Genomic DNA, 13,270 nt, shown 5'->3' on the forward strand with positions numbered 1-13,270 from the left:
TTATTTGTAAAGCCTGGTACTTATTCTATCGGCCGCTTTTGCCGAACCGCTAACTTGCAGGTACGTAAAGACATCAACACCGGTTGTTAAGCGTTGTGAGAGACAATAACTCACACACACACACACACACACACACACACACACACACACATGAAGCTATGTACGTGTGTAGGAATTATGCATGTAAGAATGTGTGGATGGATGGATGGATGTGTGCATACGATAGGGACAAATCGACACCAGGACTTATGTCTTGTGAGCCTAATACTTAGGCTAACGGTGTCTTTTGCCGAACCGTTAAGTTTTGGGGACGTAAACATACCAACATCGGTTGCCAAACGATGATGGGGTGACACAGACACAAATACACACATACATACATACATACATACATACATACATACATACATACATACTACATACATACATACATACATACATACATATAAAATGTAACCACAAGTGAATCGTTGGCGATTTTTTTCCTCCATCTTCCTTTTCTTCTGGACTACCTTTGTCACCTGTTTCTGAAGAAGTGTTTTGCTCGAAACGTTAAACCACCTTTCTTTTCTTCCCTGAGCGTCTGCTAATGCTTTGCATGTAACACGTCCTCGCGTTGTTGTTCTTTTCTTGCTATGTTTTTTCTTCGTTAACATTCTTTTCTTTGTAGTTAGATCTAGATGATCTTCTTCTAGCATAGTGGATGTCCACTTAGTAGTCACCCTTATTATACGTATATATATATATATAAATATATATATATATATATGTGTGTGTGTGTGTGTGTGTGTGTGTGTGTGTGTGTGTGTATATGTGTGTGTGTAGTGCGCGCGCGCGTACGTACGTGTGTGTGTGTATGTGTGAGTACGTATGTAGGTCTGCCCGTGTCTCTTTGTTTGGTTGCCACCGTCCCCGTCACATAATATTCCGGCAAAAGAGTGCGATAGAACAAATACCACACATTTCCTCCCATTCAAAGTAATTACTGGGTGGGGTGGGGTGATTTTTCGACTAAAACCCTTTGAGGACATGCCCCAGCATGGCCACAGTCCATGATAAAAAAGATGGAAAATGTGCTTGTGCGTATGACATTTAAATACATGCATGCATGTATTACATATATGTGTGTGTGTGTGTGTGTGTGTGTGTGTGTGTACGCGTGAATGGTTATGTTTGTTTGTTTTGTTTGCGTGCTTGCGTGTTTGTGTTTTCCAAAGCTGAACAAACCACATTTATCGAGCAACGTTTCAAATCCAGATGACATCAAACGTGTCCTTTTCTCTTTTTTTATTTCTTTTTCGCAGTAGATTCTTTCAGCTGTCACCGACATTGTTGATGACGCTCAAGTTGCTGCTGCTGCTGCTGCTGCTGCTGGTTAGTCATGTGAAATCATTGATTATGAATGTCATATTATTCAAAGCAATCTTTGGCACGAAACGGGTTCTTGGGTTTCTATGTATTTCCATTTTTACACTTCTGTGCGGTAGATTATCGTAGGAGAAGTTGTTAATCGAGTTTTCGAATCGAGGCAAGAACAGAAGTAATTCATTTATGAAAAAAAGAAACGTAAAGATTTACATCGAAATATGTTAACTCAATCAAATTGAGAGCTTCCATCCCTCCTCTTTGCAGATATGTTCGGAATTGTGAGCATTCTGCATCAGCAACCACAAAAAACGGTCCGGATTTATTCTTTCATTAAAGCTTGAATCGAAGCGTTTCTTCAGAAATAAAATCCGTGTCATACGTGGCACGTTGGACAGCGGGAATTTACGCAATAGCATATCTGTTTATTTTTGGTAGTTCCTGGCAGATTCGAACATGAATGTGTTGATCGCTGTTGTCTTTTGTCATTGAAGAACATTTCCTCCCTTTATACTTTTCTACTCTAGGCACAAGGCCCGACATTTTTGGGGAGTGGGGCAGTCGATTAGATCGACCCCAGTACGCAACTGATACTTAATTTCATCCAAAAGGATGAAAGGCAAAGTTGACCTCAGCGGAATTTGAACTCAGAACATAAAGACAGACGAAATACCTATTTCTTTACTACCCACAAGGGGGCTACACACAGAGGGGACAAACAAGGAGAGACAAACGGATTAAGTCGATTACATCGACCCCAGTGCGTAACTGTGCTTATTTAATCGAACCTGAAAGGATGAAAGGCAAAGTTGAACTCGGCGGAATTTGAACTCAGAACGTAACGGCAGATGAAATACCTATTTCTTATTTCTTTATTACCCACAAGGGGCTAAACATAGAGGAGACAAACAAGGACAGACATAGGTATTAAGTCGATTATATCGACCCCAATGCGTAACTCGTACTTAATTTATCGACCCCGAAAGGATGAAAGGCAAAGTCGACCTCGGCGGAATTTGAACTCACGACGTAACGGCAGACGAAATACCGCTAAGCATTTCGCCCGGCGTGCTAACGTTTCTGTCAGCTCGTCACCTTTTTCTTCCCTTTATACGATGTGCGCTCATAACACATCCATTGATGTAAAGGAACTTTGTGACCGCGGTCAGTCGACATTTTTCTGTGTGTTCCCAGTCAGAGTTTCAACGGCTCGACGAGTCGAGCGAGAGTATCGGCTCTTGTTTATAGAAATCAGTAAATTATTTGCTGATGCACACTGATGTCTGCCAAAACAGATAATAATTCATGGGGGGTGCAGTCAGAAGTGTGAGAATCCAAGCAATAACTTATCTATTCCCGCTGTTCTGCTTGTACACCATGAATTTATTATCTGTTTGGCAGGCATCGATTCACATCCACAAATAATTTGCTGCTTTCTATAAACTTGAGCTATAACTCTTGTCGTGACGGGATAGCTTTGACTGAAGACAAACAATAAAGTCGAAAAACCTCGGCGTCTGAAATCCTCTGAAGCCGCTGAATTGCGTGTGTTCTGAATCTACAGTGTTTAAAGGGAGAAGATGTTCTTCAATGGCGAAAATCAACAGTGATCAGCATTTTCTCATTCGAATCCACCAAAATGTATTAAAAATGAATGGATATGTTATCGTTAAAACTGAGAATTACAAGAGCTGAAGATTCTTTTAAATGATTAGTTTAATTTCTGTCTTAATGCAATTGTCAGGAAAAAGAATATTATTCGTATTGAAATTCAGAATAATTTGAAAAAAAAAATGGTGACAAAATCGAACGCTGTTTCCCAGAATAAGGCTTAGCAATATGGCAATGGAAGAACTAACTGCCCTTCATCAGAATCCCTTTTACTTCAGAAGTGAATACTATTCCAGCAGGAAGATTTTTTTTCCATTTAATAAACAATTATTTGAAATCTCAAGCAATTAACCATTGAAGAATTTTGCGGGTGCTTATATGGGATTTGACTGCAAACTGCTTCCGGTAATAAATCCCTGGCTCAGGTGTTACAGAGTTTGGGGGCGTGTGGAACCACTTCTCATCCACTATTATTCCCCGGTCTACTCTGAGCCAGAGTAGAAGCACTTGTCAGGGTCCCAGCGATGGTTTACATAACATGTACCCATCCGAGAAAGGGTAAATTAAAATCATGGGATGCAGCTGGGTGGATGTGAACTATTTTGGTAAATGAAGCGGGATGAACAGATCACAAATTATCAACCACCAGGATCAACCATTTCAGTTAGTGAACTTCTGCTTTAATCTGTAGTTGAGACATGCGCAGATGAGATATTTCAGCTAGCGAATGTAACTAAACCTGAGCCAGACGTTCATGCCGAATCACTCGATCGGAAAAGTTGCATTAAAAAAAATAAATGTTCCTTCTCGAGCCATGCCAGGCTCATAAGGGCCGGTTTTCTGGTTTCAGTGGCGTAGAAATTCTCCACCTGGACGGAACGCCGGTCCGTAACAGGATTACTCATTTTTGCCAGCTGAGTGGATTGGAGTAACGTGAAATGAAGTTTTGCTCAAGAATACAACGCGTCTCCCGGTCCAGGAATCAAAACCACAATCTTACGATCATGGTGCTGACAACCTAATCACTAAGCCACGCGCTTCCACTTTTATGGTTATAATCTCCACAATAAAATGCCTGTCTTCTCCTTTTATCATATTAGAAAGCCTTAACTGTTATAGTAAATTCTTAGAATATAAATAAATTTCTTCCGTTGTTCCGATATATTGGAAAAAAGATTTGGGGCGATTCCTTACGATCGTTTCGTAGTTCGTAGACCGTACCTCAAACGAGACGTACCTAATTTCCTTTCACAACTGATGGCAAAGATTATTCAGTTACGATACAAAGCAGTCAACTCTGGCTGTAGACAGTGATCGTGTGATTTTTCACGCCAACGAAAGTTTAAGTAACATGAAGAGCTATGTCAACCTGTTACTTAATTAATCAATCAGAATATTATCTATATATATATATGTATGTATGTATGTATGTATGTATGTATGTATGTATGTATGGTAATTGGGAGAGGGAGGCACAAGACCGTGATGGATGGAGGAAGATAGTGCATGATGGTTGTTCAAGGTTTGAGAGGAAGTGAGTGAAGTATGAGAGAATTAGGAGGGGGCTTCGAAGGAGGGAACCTGTGGAGAGTGAGTGTTGCTTTTGTGTGTGTGCGGTTTGTGGGCGGAGGTGTTTGAGTCGTGCAGGCCTGGTAAGCCATCAAAATTCTCTTAGAAATCGACCCAGGATAAACAATGGTGTGGCTATCAAAATTCATAACAGAACGTGTGTAAAATGTGGAAGGGTGTGCCTCTCAGTTGGAGGTCTAAAAAGACATGTTAAAAGAGTGCATATGATGACACCTGTTTCTCCTGCCAGACAGCACAGTTGTTCAGTATGTAATAAAATGTGTAAAAGCTTGGCCGGGCTTAAAAGTCATATAAGGGCATCACATGGCAACAATCATGAATCATTTCAGTAAGTCTTCTTGGCAACGGCTTTTCTCGTGTAACGAGGATGCAGCTGTGATGTATGTATAATATTTGTCGGGTCACTTGTGAGGGATCTCAAGAGTGCTACTGATAACATGCAACCTAGTACATCCTGTGGTATGGTTGGGTCGTCGACGACTAAACTGATACCCCCAGTAGGCTTTCCTGGTGAGGATTGCTACAAACCCAGCAGGGTTAAAAAGGAGACCTGTGAAAATGACTTTGTACCGATAGTACGGGACCTCAGAAAACCACGGTTGGTGTGCGGTATACTGGAAGAACCCCCATCCCTTTTGTTAAAACATGTCTCTAGAAGAAGGTCACTCTGATATAAAACTAAATAAGCAAGGAATGGCATTCAACATTTTGGAAATCTTTTGCTCGCGTTTCTGACCATGGCGCTCCCACATCCCTGAGCTTTCGACACTTTTTGGGACTGGTTACCTTGCGCTGGATTGTCTCTGGATCATGTCAGTAGGATGGAGAGGATCTGCGAGGTGTTGCATAAGATTTAATAGATCTAAAATTTTGGGATGTGCAGTCCCCGGTCGAGTAGGAGGGAAAACATGGAAGCCGCAGATACGAATCCGGGTGAAAACGACAGCTAGTGCGGACTCTTATGCATCTGTGCATAAGGGTCTGTGATGGTCTACTTCGGTGACGAAAGTGCAGGCACAGTCGGTCAACACACACACACACGCACGGGCGCACACACACATACATATGTATACACACAACACATACATATTTGTACATATACATACGCATATACATACATATAGACATATATATATGTACATATATACGTACATATATATGTATGTATGTATGTATCTGTGTGTATGTGTGTATGTATGCAGACGATATATATTAATGTACATATACGTATACATTATATATTATTATTATTATTATTATTATTATTATTATTATTATTATTATTATTATTATTATTATTATTATTAAAGCTACATACATATATCCATATACATGCATATATATAAATTCATAGATACACACACACACACACACAGGTGTGTTCGTGACATTAACATTATCAGTATTGAAATCATCAATCATACTAACGTATCGTGATGGTGCTGAGAGGAAGATTTTCTGAGACTCTCTGCGAAGCCGACCGTTTCTATGGCAACGCACTGCTTTGCGACGCAAAAAGATGACAATGATTCTTGGTGTCTTGCAACAGATTGACATTGATGGAAACAACATCTGCGTAAGAGTACCTGTGCGTGCGTACGTGCGTGTGAGTGCGTGTGAGTGTGTGTGTGTGTGTGTGTGTGTGTGTGTGTTGTGTGTGTGTGTGTGTGTGTGTGCGCGTGCGAATGAGTTACTGCTCTCTCTTCCTCTCTTTCCCTCTCTCCATTTCTCTCTCTCTCTCTCCCTCCCGCCGTGTCAACGAACCCTCGTTCCTGGCTTATTAATTATGACGTACTGTCACACCTGGCCACTTCCTTATGTCGCTCGAACAATACCTGTTTGATAAGTGCCTCAGTCGTTCCACAGCACTCTCTGTGTGCTTTATGACAATGGGGTTACCATAGTTATTGTTCCTTCTCTCCCTACTTCCCCTCCCCTCTCTCTCTCACACACACGCATACACACAGATTCACTATACCAACTGCTCACAGACGTTTTAACTAATGTCTTTTACAGCCTTCCTGATGGATCTGTAAGAAATAACCTCGTGCCTGGCATTCAGAGTAAAACATTGAAAATCTCCCGCGAATGAAACTCCACAAACGTCGTCTTAATTGACGTTGGCTGTTGTTGCAAGAAATATATTCACTGTGATAATCTTTTCTACTCTAGGCACAAGACCCGAAATTTTGGGAGAGGGGACTAGTCGATTAGATCGACCCCAGTACGCAACTGGTACTTAACTTATCGATCCCGAAAGGATAAAAGGTAAAGTCGACCTCGACGAAATTTGAATCACAACTTAAAGACAGACGAAATACCTATTTCTTTACTACCCACAAGGGGCTAAACTCAGAGAGGACAAACAAGGAGAGACAAACGGATTAAGTCGATTATATCGACCCCAGTGCGTAACTGGTACTTATTTAATCGACCCCGAAAGGATGAAAGGCAAAGTCAACCTCGGCGGAATTTGAACTCAGAACGTAAAGACAGACGAAATACTGCTAAATATTTCGCCCGGCGTGCTAACGTTTCTGCCAGCTCGCCGCTTTATATTCACTGTGATAGTGTATTGGAGAGGCGCGTGGCTTAGTGATTAGGGCGTTGGACTCATGATCGTAAGATTGTGGTTTCGATTCCTGGACCGAGCGATGCTTTGCATTCTTGAGCAAAACACTTCATTTTACGTTGCTCCAGTTCACTCAGCTGGCAAACATGAGTAATCCTGTGACGGACCGGCGTCCCGTCCATTGTGGCAATATATACACCATGGAAGCTGGGAAACTGGCCCTCATGATTCCAAACGGCTCCGGAAGAAACTTTGCTACTCTTTCTAATATAATCCTTTCCACCGGAAGCGTAAGGTCACAAATTTTAGGGGAAGAGATTAAGTCGATTACATCGACCCCAGTGCGTAACTGGTACTAATTTTATCGACTCCGAAAGGATGAAAGGCAAAGTTGACCTCGCTGGAATTTGAACTCAGAACGTAACGGCGGACTGAATACAGCAAAGCATTTCCGCCGGCGTGCTAGCGACTCTTGCCAGCTCACCGCCTTAAACTACACTTTCTAATGTAATAAAAATATGTTCGCTGCCAGAGATAAATATGTTCAGTCAGCAACAATTGTGTTCACTACCAGCGATAAACAGGTTTACTAACAGATATAAATGATAAACGTGTTCGTCGCCAGAGATAAACATGCTCCCGATAGAGACAAACACGTTCACTGAAAGGTGTAAACATGTCCACTGTCAGAGATAAACATTCCACTGCCAGATATAAACACGTTCACAGACAGAGGTAATCACATTCAATGTCAGGGTAGACATGTTCACTGCCACAGATAAACATGTTCGTTTACAGTCATAATCATGTTCACTACCTCTACTGATGATATTAACCTGTTGCTTCAGTAAATATGCCTAGTACGAATATTGGCAGCCGAGTTTATGGGAAAACTGATAGAATTAATATTGTTGTTATTGCTGCTTTTGCTGTTGAGCGTAGCGGTCTTCGTCCAGTGGGAGAAGTCCGAAACGTGGTCCTTTGTTATTCGTAAGACCCGCAGAAGAGAAAGCAGGTCAACCCCCGACAACGAGAGCATCGACGGATGGATGAGTGCGCATCCAGGCTCAGCGGTCGTGTAGGAAGTCGGGGACAAGAAACAGGAAGAAAGAGTGAGAGAAAGTTGGGGCGAAAGAGTACAACAGGGTTCACTACCAGCTCCTGCCAGAGCCTCATGGAGCCTTAGGTGTTTTCGCTCAATAAACACACACAACGCCCGGTCTGGGTATCGAAACCGCGATCCTCCGACCGCGAGTCCGCTGCCCTAACCACTGGGCCATTGCGCCTCCACTTGCTGCTGCTGCTGCCACTGCTGCTAGTGTTTATCCCAGATCAACCCTGATCAAGTAAATCCATAATCAAAGTGTTCGTACCGTTATCATTCCATCTATAGCAATCTTATGCAAACGACAGTTTAGTTATCACATGTGTTACTACTTTAACCAATCAGAAAGTTGGACCAATGAGAGACAACTTTGCCGGTGGGAAATTTTCCTGTTATTTTGTTTTAAAAAAAGCACTCGACATTTTTGCTTTCTTGAAACAGAAGAGTAAGTTGTATTATTCTATACTTTCTTTTTATTCCTCCCACCTCTCTCTCTCTCTCTCTCTCTTTCTCTATCTATCTATCTATCTATCTATCTATCTATCTATCTATCTATCTATCTATCTATCTATCTATCTGTCTGTCTATCTATCTATCTGTCTATCTATCTATCTGTCTGCCTGTCTGTCTATCTATCTATCTGTCTGTCTGTCTGTCCGTACGTCTGTCTGTCTGTCTGTCCGTCCGTCCATCCGTCTGCTTGTCTCTTTGTCTATCTATCTATCTATCTATCTATCTATCTATCTATCTATCTATCTATCTATCTATCTATCTATCTATCTGTTCTCCTTTCGTTCCGGTCTAACGACCCACCATGTCTTTTTTCGTCCGGTCTCCTTGTATGTCGCCACAGTTTTTTTGTTTCCAGCTTTGACCCGCCATAAATCCTAAATTTTATTTTAGAATTTATGGGAGCTACTGTCTTTGAAGACTCATATAGTCGTCCGAATGCTCGAAATGAGGAGTAGATAGACAGCGACAACTGATGAAGGGTCTTTTTTCTGTGTTAACTTGTCCTTTTTTCCATTTATTCTCGTCGTTTACGCGTTTCACTCGTTTTTCCCTCGTTTGTTTACGTATTTGTCGCTTTTATCCTGTAATTACTATCCACCTCTTGTATCTATCTCTCGTGTTATGTTATTTGCACCGTTGGTGACGTCCTGTACCAATATATATATATATATTATATATATATATATATATATATATATATATATATATATCTATATATATATATATTGTATTATATTATATTATATTATATTATATTATATTTCTTCCTCTTAATTAGAAACGTGCCTTGAATATAGCCTCGACAGAATAGAAACGGTTATCTTAAATCACATGCTATTCTATCAGAATCAGAAATCCTTCGTCAACTGTTATTTCCACTATCTTAAAAACACGTGCGTTATCTTGTTCTTTCTGCTGCTTCCAGTTATTCGTTTGTAATCAGTTTTACTTTAGAAAGGCTGACATATATGTCTATGCATATTTTATAACATTTTGCACAATATATTATTTGTCTGAGTCTGTAAAACACGAAAACATGAAAATCGTATCTACATACATTTTCACAAACACGTCTATGAATCAATTTTTCTTTAATTAATTTAATTAATTTAATTAATTTTGTAATTAAAGAGCTATTATATTCTTATCGAGCTCTCTCTTTCTTCGAACCTGCATTCAATAAATACGTGCTATTGTATTATTTTTACCATCAAGATCTGAAGAGGTCTATTTTCAATTCATGTCTTCGCAACAAAAGAAAAATAAATAACTATCACTATTGCTCCTGTTATGACTACGAACAATCTTTTAAAATGTTTTTATATACATATTTTCTTCAGACAAGATGTTGCTTGGACTGTGGTGGTGAATTTCTATAGCCCGGTGTGCCGATATTTCAAAATACCATATATTAAAATCATATTATTGGAATATTACATGTACACATGTATTTTAGTTTTGGTGCATACTTATAAATAAGTATATTCATAGCATAATACTGTAAGGAGATCGTTTTTATTTTCCCAAGTCCATCACACCTCACCCAAAACTTCTAAAAATGTCATAGGTTTACCATCATTATTCTGGGACCACGTTATGCAATATATGCTTCTTTTGTATTTTTTTTTTTTTTTAGAGAATACAATGTGGTGTAATGGAAATATGGCTGCTACTTCCAACAGATCAAATCAAACAACGATGTCGGATGTTAGTGACATTGGTGGCAGTGATGATGATATTGGCAACGGTAAGAGCGAAAACGAGGGCGGGGTAGGATCGGTGTTGCTGGCCGAACAGAACTATGATCAAAGGCATTCCAACTGTGACCATCCTGTCTATTTTTCTGTGCAGGAAACTCAGGAACACATTACCCAAAGCATCCTTTATACTAAGATGCTAAAACAGTGATTCTCAATGAAGGTCTGTATGACATTTGGGGGTCTGATTCTCAATCGAGGTTCATATAACCTTTTGGGGTCTATATGACATTTGGGGGTGGGGGCCACATAAGATTTCGTTGTTAGAATTTATGTGCAATAAATTGGTTACGGTTCTATGATGAACCAAATATTTTAACAATTGTTTTTATACAATTCCTAGTAATATTAATACCTAGTAATAGGAGCGCCCCAGCTGATACAATCAACGGAACAGCTTGCTCGTGAGATTAACGTGCAAGTGGCTGAGCATTCCACGGATACGCATACCCCTTTACATATTTCTCAGAGAGATTCAGCGTGACACAGAGTGTGACAAAGCTGGTCCCTTGAAATACAGGTACTACTCATTTTTGCCAGCTGAGTGGACTGGAGCAACATGAAATAAAGTGTTTTGCTCAAGGACACAACGTGCCGCCAGGAATCGGACATGCGACCCTACGATCGCGAGTCGAATGCCCTAACCATATGATAGGGTTTTTAAAGCCTCCAATGGCTTCGTAGGGTCCGCCCGGGAAAAATAGGGTACAAAGGGGCCCAGAGGTAAGAAAAAAAAATGATTGAGAATCACTGGTCTAAAGTATGAATGCTATTTGAGGGAGACCTGGCTGCTAGTTCTAGCTGATCGAACGTCAACGCAGAGACTTCCTCTTTGCATGGCGATGTTGATAGTATCGGCGGCGGTTTCTGGAGAGCATGATAGCAATGTTAGTAGTGGTGGTGGTGGTGGTGGTAGTAGTAGTAGTAGTAGTAGTAGTAGTAGTAGTAGTAGTAGTAGTAGTAGCAACAGCAGAAGTAGTAGTGGTGGTGATAGTGGTAGTGGTTTGGTGGTGGTAATAGTTGTGGTGTTGGTGGTGGTAGTAGTAGTGGCAGTGATAGCGGTGGTGATGGTGGTGGTGGTGGTAATGGTGGTGGTGGCGGTAGTAGTAGTAGTGACAGCTGTAATGGTCCTAGTTACGTAGTACCAGATGAAGGAGACGAAACAAAAAAAGTAAGGATTACAATAAAAGTGTTCAACAACGACTACAACAGCAACACAACAACAACCACAATAACAACAACAACCTTGACACGACATTAAAGCTTTACACGTAAGAGATCTAAAGTATGTCACAACAACAACAACAACAGCAAGTGAATGGGTAAGGGCGGCGGTGGGGGGATGGCAGCTTAAATTTGTTTTGATTTTTTTTTCCCCTTTTTTAAATGTCCCTTCTCTGAAAAATAAAACAAAAGATTAAAGCGCATACTACAATGTCAGCAAGAAGAAGACCAAGAACCAAACGCCGTCGCCGCCGCCGCCGCTGCCAGCACACCATCGGCGCCACCACAGCCACCGGGAACAGCCCCAGAAGTAGTTACATATTGATTGGATCTAATGGTATGACTGGTATGCCTGGAATGTCAGGCTATCAATCACCAAAGTATTGGAAGAATGTTAATACTCTTTAGTAGTAAAAGGGACCTAAGTAGGAGGGGGTGGCGTTGGCGGCGGTGGTGGCAGTGGTGGTGGTGGTGACAGTGGAGGTGGTGGTGGTGGTTTTGGTAGCGGTGGTGGTGGTGGTGGTGATGGTGATGGTGGTAAGGGTGCTGCTGCTGGCGATGATGGTAGAGGTGGTGGTAAGGATGATGGAGATGGCGGTGTTAAGAGTGGTGTTGATGGTAGTGGTGATGGTGGTGGTGATGGTGGTAGTGGTGGTGATAGTAGTGCTGGTATTGTTGGTGGTGTTGGTGGTGGTCGTGGTCGTGGTATTCACGGTGATAATGTTGGTATCGGAGCTAGTTGTTGGTGGTGAGAGCTGAAGTGGTTTTTGGGCGGTGGCGGTGGCAGTGTTTTAGCATTAGTAGGGGTTATAACACGGTTGCGATACTTGATGATGATGATGATAATGATTATGGTGATGATGATGATGATGATGATGATGATGATGATGATGATGAGGTTGATGAGGTTGATGGTGATGATGTTAATTATGATGTTGATGACGATGATGACAGTTATGTTGAAGCGAGTAACGATGACGACAGCGATGACCGTGACGACAACGACGAGAAATGATGACGATGGTGGTGGTGGTGGTGGTGGCGATGGTGATGACGATTAGTTGCAGAGTGCTGACAGTTTGTAGTAGTAGTAGTAGTAGTAGTGCAGCAGCAGCAACAGCGGCAATGACAGTAACAGTAGCAACAGCAGGAACAGTGTTAGCAGCAGTAAGGTAAATATGCGGTGGGGCTAACAGCAGCAGCAGCAGCCTGTATCAACAGATGCAGTAGCGGCCGGTAATTACGGAAGCTGAGAGCACTGGTGACGCCAGCAGTAATTGGTCGTAATGGCAGTGGTGGTGGTGAGGTGTGTGTGAGTGTGGTCGTGGCGGTTATGGTAGCAATTGTAGTGGCGGCGGTAGTGGTACTGGTGATAATGGTTATTAGTGGTGGTGGTGGTGGTGATGGCGGTCGAAGTCGTCGTCATCGTCGTTGTTATTGTTGCTTGAACGAAGGCCAGCTTATGACCAAAGGACGGTCCGATCGTGGCCACAGCGATTTCTTTCACAGACACAGCATATCATTTGAACTACA

The sequence above is a fragment of the Octopus sinensis genome, linkage group LG14 (assembly GCF_006345805.1).
Source record: "Octopus sinensis linkage group LG14, ASM634580v1, whole genome shotgun sequence".
In the NCBI taxonomy this organism is placed as follows: domain Eukaryota; kingdom Metazoa; phylum Mollusca; class Cephalopoda; order Octopoda; family Octopodidae; genus Octopus; species Octopus sinensis.